Source organism: Peromyscus eremicus, chromosome 16_21 (assembly GCF_949786415.1).
Source record: "Peromyscus eremicus chromosome 16_21, PerEre_H2_v1, whole genome shotgun sequence".
NCBI classification, from domain to species: Eukaryota; Metazoa; Chordata; class Mammalia; order Rodentia; family Cricetidae; genus Peromyscus; species Peromyscus eremicus.
The window spans coordinates 55,390,793-55,400,966 of NC_081432.1; positions in this window are offsets into that span (position 1 = coordinate 55,390,793).

Genomic DNA, 10,174 nt, shown 5'->3' on the forward strand with positions numbered 1-10,174 from the left:
GATGAAAATTTGCCAGGAAGTATAGAATCAATTTAAAAGCAACACCATGATGTGGGAAAGTAAAAGAAGAAAAAAAAAAAAATCAGCCCACACTACACATCTATTAGAACTTCCAAAGTTCAGAACCCTGTAAACACCAAATGATGGTGAGGATATAGAGTAACAGGGACTGTCATCCGCTGTGAGTGGGAATCCAAAATGGTGTAGTCACTCTGGAAGACAGTTCAACAGTTTCTCACAGAGCTAAATATATACTTACTGTACAAACCAGCTATCATGTTCATTGGAATTTACCCAAAGGAGTTAAAAACATATGTCTACATAAAAACCTTCACATAGATGTTTATAGCAGCTTTATTCATTGCTACAAAAACTGGGAATCAACCAAGATGTTCTTCAGTAGGTGAATGGATAAATAAAGTTTGCTGTGTCTAGAGGATGGAATGTTATTCCAGTCTTGAAAACAAATGAGTTGCCATATACAAACAAAGGGGGAAATTAAAGGCATATTGCTTACAGAAATCACCCATATTGCTTACTGAAAAAAGCTACCTACTGTATTATTCTCACAATAAGACGCTGAAAATAGCAAAATAGTATTGACAGTTAAAACATAAGTGATCTTTAGAGAAGGAAAAAAGAAAGTAATAAATAGTTGACCACAGAATATGTTTAGGGTAGTAAATTACTCTTGATTATGTAAGTCATAAATCCATATCAGTATACATTGGTCCAGACTTAGCATATAACACTAAGAATGAACCTTGATGTAAATTATCAACTTCAGAGGGGAAATAGTATGAAAATCTAGGCTCAACATTAAAAAAATGCTACAATGGTACAGAATTTTGAAATTGGGGAAGATTATGCATGTGTGGGTGAGAAGAATATACGGCACATCTCTGTGCATTCTTTTCAATTTGGCTACACAACAAAATCTATTTTTAAAAACAATGTCTGTTTTTTGAGTTTACAAAGCATGAGTGTAAGTCATTATATTTTGTTGACTTAATTAAATTCTTTTACCATATGAGGCATCATTATGTTTGATGCAGCAATTGCAATGAACTTGAATTTGGGTCACTTAGATATCTTCAGTAATCTATAGTTTAATTTAGTATTGAATAGTGTAAAAACCAATCTTTCTTCTATCAGATAACATTTAGGTTATGATCTAAATTCTGTCTAAAAGAAGATAGCATTTTCTTATGGTTGTTGCTTTTTGCCTTTGTTACCTAGTATCTGATATGGAAATATTAACTTCTTCACTATTCATTAATAAATGAATTAGCAAAACCTAAGATAGTCTCATTCTTGAATTATCCACTCCTATCTATATGATACTGAAATCTATCAAGAAAAGTAAAATGAAAAACATCACTAAGTTACCTACCATATGTTGGCAATGTGGTGCTGCTGAAATGAACTGGGTGGTTTTTATACACATCATTCATGGTGGCCAATGCATGTTCTCTTTCCTGAATAAAAAGGACATGAGGTTTATCATATCCTGGGATTTGTTCTCTGACCTCTACCTGTGGTCTGTAGCATCAGCATGGCCATACTCCCACACGTGAGTAAGCACACAATCACAGGTTAAGGACTATCTCATTCTTATGCTAAAGACGGTAAGTGAATGCATATAGGTTCTATGGCTTCTCTGAGATTATAGGATTATAACCAGCAGATGCTGTGTGTGTGTGTGTGTGTGTGTGTGTGTGTGTGTGTGTGCAAATTGCAGGAAGTTTCATTCCTTAAAATATATACATGCAGCTGGGTGGTAGTAGCACACACCTTCAGTCCTAGCACTCAGGAGGTAGATGCAGTTGGATCTCTGAGTTCTAGACAAGTTTGGTCTACAGAGTGAGTTTCAGTATAACCAGGACTTTACAGAGAAACCTGGTGTGTGTGTGTGTGTGTGTGTGTGTGTGTGTGTGTGTGTGTGTGTGCTTTACCCTAGCTTACGACGATGAGTTGTGGTTCCAGAATATTGGAACTGAATTCAATTTCTAACATTTACTAGCCTACTAATTTGAAAGTTATATAACCAGAGCTAACTTTTATTTTTTGTGAGTGAGACTGAATAATATTGTCTTTTTCTAAAATCTACTTTAAGGAGTATGCATTGTCAAGGTTAATCTTCATTACCTATTTAGGCAGATTTAGAATAATTTAGAGGATTCAACCCTGTGAAAATTGGAGAAGGGGTTATTTAAAGAAAGATTTAGCTAAGGAAAGAAGACTCATCTAATATGCATAACAACCCCCCTCCACTGTATGAGATCTTAGACTGAAAAAAAGGAGAAATCAAACTAAGAACTATTACTCCTCTCTCTTTCTGGTACACTCAGATACAAGCAAATTTCCGCAGCCACAAAATGTCTTCCCTGCAGTAACATTCCCTGAACTGTAAATTGAGGTGAATCTTTCATTCCTCAACCCATTTCCTGTAAAGTATTGAGACTCACCAATAAGAAAAGCATTAAGTACAGAGATGTGCTGCTAAGAAATGATATCCCTGCTAAGAGAAAGCTGGCTGTGGTTATTAGGTCTTCTGGACTGTTTGTCGGAAGGAATGCTGAAGAGTTTGGAGATATATAGGCTATTGAATTTCTAGAATGCTATGATCAGAATATTATGGGTCATTCTGATCGTGAATTCAGCAAATCAGAATATAAATACAAATGTAGTTTAGTAAAATGAAACCATGAGATTTCTGAGGAGAATGAGGAGTCTATTGTTATCTGGAATCAAGGCTATTCATGTCATACACTGATCAAGAATTTGTCGTTATTCTGTCTCTAACCTGAAATTTTTGAGTGAGGCTAAATTCAAAAGCAACTAACAAGGTCTTTTAACAGAAAAATTCAAGACTGTAACACTGAGACTGACATATATCACTCACTGTTTCTAGTCAAATCTACAGTGAGGGAAAGCAAAAGTTATGAAAAGAAAATGTGCAATTTGGTAGACAAAGGATAATGAGTTCAAAATTGAAGATTTTCACATACTGTGGGTTTGCAGGCATGAATGAAGAAAGAGTTGTGGGGACTGAATCAAGGTTGCAAAAGGCTGGTGCATCCAGTCAATAGGAATCATGTGCGAAACTGTCAAGGGGAAGCCTAAGTTACAATGGAGACAGCAGCATATTAGAGATACTGGTGCTATGGGAAGATCTACTGAGGAACCTGCACACAGAAAGTAGATTCAATCTAAAAAGAGAGGCCATATGTGCTGTAAGAGACAGAATCAGTGGAGCAGAGCTACCTAAGTCTGTTAGAGCCCAGATGATACAATCATGATTCTCAAATGCTAAGCATGGAATTATAAGATTTGATATTGCCATCCTAGATTTTGGACTTCTTTTTGAGAAAATTTTCATAGCTAGTCAACCATCCCTCCTATTTGGAATGAGAATCATTCTGTGCTACTGTGTGTTGGAAGTATACTGCTTACTTTTTACTTTATAGTAACTCATGAATAAAAGATGGCCTTGAATCAAAGTCTTGAGACTTTGAATGTTGAACAGTGAGGAAACTGCTAAGATTGTGACAAATTTTTAATCCAGACTGGGTGCATTTTGTCCTACAAGATGATTATGTGACTATGGGAACCATGGTTTGAATGTTATAATGTAAAATGCTTGGGTAAAAAGAAGTGGAGTTGTGTTTTTTCCTCATTGTAAATTTGACTGGATTGGAAGTAAACAGGAGGCACAATTCTAGTTGTGTCTGTGAGGGCATTTCCAGAGATGTTTAAATGGGGAGTAAAGACCTATCTTGAATATGGGTAGCACCATACTATTGGCTAAAGTCCCAGAAAATGGGGGAAAATGAGAAAACACACTGAGCTTGAGCATAAAGCTCTCTCTGCTTCCTGATTCAGCCACACTTGAGCAAGTTCTCATTGTCTCCTGACCTTAGATGTTCTTGCTGTTATGCTTTTTCTTCCCAAAATGGATTCTGTCCCTGGAGAGTAAACAAACTTTCCTTTTTAAGTTGCTTATCATATATTTGGTCCCAAGAATTAGAAAAGTAATAAATACCAATATGTTGATATACACAAAATATTTGGAGTACTCTACTGCGTGTGGAAAGCTCTCTGTGTATAAACAATTATTACTGGCTCCCAAAATAAGCACCTTTTTCCAGTAGTCCAGCACTCCCTGCATCCTTCTGAATTAATACACATAATTTTGCCTTTGCTTCTTCCTCCAACACAGTGTTAGTGTATGTATTTCCCCCTTCTACTTGGTTATATGTGGTTTTTTTTTATTTTGCTTTTTTTAAGCAGTTTTATATACCCCATCATGGCCTTGAACTTTCAAATCTCTTGTTTGTACATTTATTTTAAAATGACCTTGAACTTTCAAATCTCTTGTTTGTACTTCCCAAGTGCAGAGATTATAGTCTTTTTCATCATTGTACCTGGTTATGTTTTTCATTGTCAGATTAAAGTCCCAAATGCAATTGAAAACATTCTCTGAATGCCCAAACTCTTGTGAGCTCTTTTGTTTTGGCACTGTGATCATATAGTATGTGGACAACTACTACATAGTTTGTATTACCATAGTGGTGGTTAATATTGGTTATGATAGGACCTTTAATTCCTGAGGAGACAAACCTCTGGGAATGTCTGTGAGGTAGTGCTTAAATAGTGTTAGTTGAAGTGGAGTGAGCAGTCATAAATGAAGTTATGCCATTTCATTCATGGGTTGGGGTCTTAGACTGAATAAAAAGAAGTGAACTGAGCACCAGCATTTACCACTCTTTGCTACTTGATTACAAATACAACATAATAAATTTCTTCATTTTTCTGCTACCATGACTTTTCCACATGACAGACTATAACTTTGAGCCATAAGCCAAAATTAATTCTTTCTTCCTCCAACTGCTTTTGTCACTACTTTATTGCAGCAACAATATATGTAACTAATACAATCATCAGCCATCTTGTATTGCCATCTTAACAGATTCTGTGTATGGTCAGTCATCACCCATCTTGAATTGCCATCTTAACAGATTCTGTGTGTGGTCAATCATCACCCATCTTGAAATGCCATCTTCCTAACAGATTCTGTCTATGTTCAATCATCACTTATCTTGAATTGCCATCTTCCTAACAGACTCTGTCTAGGTTTTTCTCTACTTCCACAGTCACAAAGCCACTGTTCTGCTGGATAGTCCTATGTGGAACATTCTTGGGTCAGCTTTGAAATAAGAGCCAAGTAAGAACTGAACTGGCATCCTTAGTTCATTCTGTGATGAACCAAATTCTACCAAGTCCTATGTGAATTGTTGGGTCTCCAAATGAGACATCAGGCCTGTAACAGTTCAACTGCAACTCTGTCAGAGTACAGGGCCAAGTGAAGCAGTGGACATGCTGATGACCCAGAAACCAGAGCATGGTGTATTTGAAATGCTAAGCAGCTAGTCAGCTGTGGTGACAGTAAAACTTGATGGACAGCTTGAGGAGATTTAGAATTACCATGGAAATACACCTTTGAGTAAGTCTATGAGGGCAATTCCAGAAAGGCTTAACTTTAGAGAAATAAACTTTAACTTAGAGAAATAAAATCTACCCTAAATAGTGGGGGCCACAATTCCATACGTTAAAGTCAACCTTACAGAGAGAAAGCAAGTGGACCACCGGATTTCATCTCTCTGCTTCCTGATTATTGAGCCAATGTAGTCAGCCCATTGATGCTTTTGATTGCCATAACTTCCCTAACATGATGGCATCTTAAATTTTTAGCCAAATACACCCTTATCTCTTAAGTTCCTACTTTGCTGGAATTTAATCACAGCAACAAGAGAGACAATAAAGCTGTTACTAATTACAGATAAGTAACAAAACTTGACTAGTAAAAGGCTGCAAAACAGAAATTAGAATCATATTTTCAATGTCAAGCTAAGAGAACAATAGAGAAGAACATAGATCAGTGTTGGTAAAGGTCATATGTAAATGAACTGCATGAATATTTACAGGTCACATGGCAAATGCAAAGCTTTGAAGGAGAAACAGGAGGAAAAACTGAGCCTTCCCTCTCTTACTGTAACAGAAAGTTTTCCTTGGAGGATCAATCCCCTTGCAAGCAAATGCTCTCTATTATCTGCAATTAAGAACAGAGGGATTACTTGTTGAGTACAATGTCAGTTCCCCAGAGACAGCCAGGAACTTAAAATTCAATCATAAGGAAGACCATACAGGCCGGATCCCCTCCTGCCCTCCTCCCTCAGATCTTCTCACTTATTTCTAGTTTGCTCCACTTTCTCCTTCCTAGGTTGCTTCATCAGACAGATGTGAATGGAACACTGTAGGAATAAAAAGGAAAAAACACTATTTACTCTCTTCCCAGTTTACTTTCCCACATACTTCCTTAGAGTATAGATAATGTTCAGCTATAAATATTTGTACTGTATAAATGACACTCTGCAGCTAAAACTGTCTGGCATGTCGAAAGAGATTTGCCTTAATGCAGCAGAGGCAATGTGTTGAACTACTAAGAATGTAGACACTACAGTTAGAAGAGTATTTGAAGTTAAGCAGTATTTCTATACTATATCTAATCTGTGGTTGTTGTTATGTATAAGTCCCATTGAATCTGTTGATCACCATGACAATGGAGTCTCTTTCTCATAAGACAAGGCAGCAATGCAGATGGCTTCCTAGGCAATATGTAAGGCTGATCTCTGTTCTCCAGGCACAGGGCACATGTGTACAATATACACATAGTCATATACACATGATTACACACCATGGAGAACTATGTTTATTTTGTACAAATGACAAATGTGCCATTTTCAAGAATATATACATACACATACACATACACATAGTATATTTATATATACGTAATATGTGGAGAGAGAGAGAGAGAGAAAGACAGGCAGTCAGAGAGAGAAAGAACTAACTAAATGTGGATAGCTATCGTGCCACCTTACAGAGCTATTTTTCATGATGATAATACTTAGCATCCACTCTACCAGCACTGTTTTTCAAAACACAGCAAATTTCTATCAACTACAGTCGCCATGAGGTATAAATAACTTCCTCCTACAGAGAGTCTTGATTGCTTGATCTATATCTCTCCACACTCACTCCCCAAACTCTACCAGTCTCTAGTTACTGCCGTCCTGCTCTCTGCTTCTATTGGAACCAACATATTTATATTCAATATATACACTAGATCACGTGATGCTTCTTTGCACACAAGGCTTATTTCACTTAATATAATATCCTGAAAGCTTGTTTATGTCTCAAAAGGCAGACTTTTCATTTCTGTATAGCCAAATGACGCTGCATTTTATATATAGACCACATTTTAAAAATTCATGTCTAGATAAGTTGGTTCTTTATCTAGAGAACCCTGAGTAATGACTGCAGTGAATACCACATATCTGTTAAAATAGATATTATCAAAATAAGCAAAAGAAAACTGCTATTTATAAATGTATTAAGAAAATGATTCACATAAACCGTTGATGGTGAGAATTACATTCATAGGCATTATAAAAATAGTATGGATACTCTTCAGAAAATTAAAAATATAACTAACATGTAATCCACAAACTCAAATATCAGGTGTATATCCAAAGGGCAGTAGAATTTTTATGTGAGTTTGTTTCAACAGCTCTTTGTTAAGAAGTTCTTGGGAAGTCATCCATCAAGCTGGTTCAACCTGTGTGTCCAATGAGTAAAACTTTCAAAGATAAACAATATCACCACTGACCCTAACTTAGAGCAACGGTTTCATTGTACTTATGGCACTATCTAGAATGTATTTATTTACATTCCAGAAGTTTCCCTCATACTTTAGTATGAACATGTAAACCCTAAGGCATTTTTCTACCTGTTGAGAATTGTAGAATATCCTCTACTTCTTGGTTATTAGGCATTAACCATACAAATCATAAAGAGTAATATTTCACCATTTTTCTTATTTTCATAAAGTTTATTAGTGCTACACATTTTGCCATTTGTTTAGCTAATATTTTGTTGTATTGTAATTGTTGTTTTTCTTTATCATTAATTTGGGACAGTGACTGTAATTGAGTAGGTGGATTTAATTTGGTCTGACTAAATAGCACACAATTCATTCCTTGGCTGAAGAGAGAAACATTTAAAATTGAATATATTAGGGCTCGGTATTGATATTTTTGGTGCCAGATGTAATTATGAAACATTTCATTATTGGCTCATTATTTTTTTAATTTTATTTTTTTATTAAGGAATTTTGTATTCATTTTACATACCAACCATAGATCCCCCTCTTTTCCCTCTTCCTGCCCCCGCAGCATTCCCCTCAACCCCTCCTCCAGTTCCCTCCAAAAAGGTAAGGCCTCACATGGGGAGGCAGCAGAGCCTGGTACATTCAGTAGAGACAGGTCCAAGCCCCTCTCCTCTGCATCAAGGCTTTGCAAGGTTGGCTCATTATTTTTAATTCAGTTTTGGAATATCATCTTCTGTCACTAGAGCTTGAGTCCCTAATGACATTTGAAAAGCATTGCCATTTGATCGATACCAGATTCAGCAATGGCCCTATTAAAAAAAGACTACATCTTGAACCTTAACAGTGTATTTATATCAAGCTTTTTAGGACAGTATTTGCAATAAAGTATTTATAAGGCTGATATATTTATTCCACTAAAGTCTAAATGTACATAATACTGTTCTTAACCTAAGTTATAAGTTCAAAATGCAGCTGTCTCCTCCTTATTAGAAATAAGAGAATTATTTAAAACCAAATGAAAATCATTCTTTTTATCTTAAAAGGAACTAATCTCTGAATACTAAATTAGTATAATAACTAGGTATTATCATTTACCATATAGAATATCTTCCAAATGAGGTCATTCAATGATACCTTATAGGTTTTGTTTTCCTAAAATAAAGCTGATAGGTAAGAATTAGGCTCAGAGCCGGGCGGTGGTGGCGCATGCCTTTAATCCCAGCACTCGGGAGGCAGAGGCAGGCGGATAATAATAATAATAATAATTAGGCCCAGAAACATTATTTTGGATGAAGTCTATGAAACAAGAGGAGAAATCCAAAATTAAGAAATTAGAGAAACCAATTGCAGTGGTTAAGGGCATTTGTTTCTCTTGCGGAGGACACAGGTTCAGTGTCCAGTTCCCACATGGTGGCTTACAACCATCTATGACTCCAGTTACAGGAGTTCCAAAGCAATCTGGCCTCTTTGGGTATTGCCCACATGTGGTGCATATATATTACACACACACACACACACACACACACACACACACACACATTACATATATGTGCAATAAATAAATATATAAGAAAAAAAGAAGAGAAGAAAAGGCTAAAACGGCAGTAAGAGACGGAGACAGACAGACAGGAGAATGTGAGCCTGTCACAGGACAGCACTTAGAGTTGTTCACACGATGAATGGGAAATCATAGCATTTACCCTAACACTGATCCCCAATTGTTTGAGCATCATCCTTGAGATTTTCTACTATCATGCATTTCTCAAATATTGTAGATCACAGGGACAGCACTAACCCCTGCTGCTAGAGAATAATTTGAGATTCAATAGGAAGAGATGAAGGTCTCTATGGAAACCAAACACTACTTTTTGATAGACTGCTGAATAGGTATGAACTTACTATTCTGGACTCCACGAACTGATCAAGGAGGTTGCGCAGGGGAAGACCAAAGAAAAACACACGGGTCATCCAGGGAGCTCCAAAAGTCAATTCCAAGGAGGACTCGATGTTTCCTCTTACACAGTGGGGCAGTTTGCTTGGCTTCTACTTGTTTCTGAACATGCTGCTTATGATTTGTTTGTGTTACTGTCAAACAAAGGTCTCTAGCTGGAAAGACTTAAAACAAATCTGAAAATGGAACCAACAAAAATAAAAGAATTATAAAGAAAAGAAAAGGGGTACAGCTTGAGGAGGGGCATGGTCATATAAAATTGAATAAATTTCCCAAGAAATGCAACTACCAAGTTTTCTCATAAATACAGAGTCGATGATTGCATAAAAATTTCTTTTTTGGCAATAATATTTCCTTTTTGGAAAACAGTGAGTTCTATTCACAGATCAAATTTTATCTCAAAAGGTGAGTGCCTCTTACAGAAATAGCCTGATTTTTTTTTTATATTTTATGGAATAGGTAGCATCAGAGATGTGAGCAGGTGAGTCACA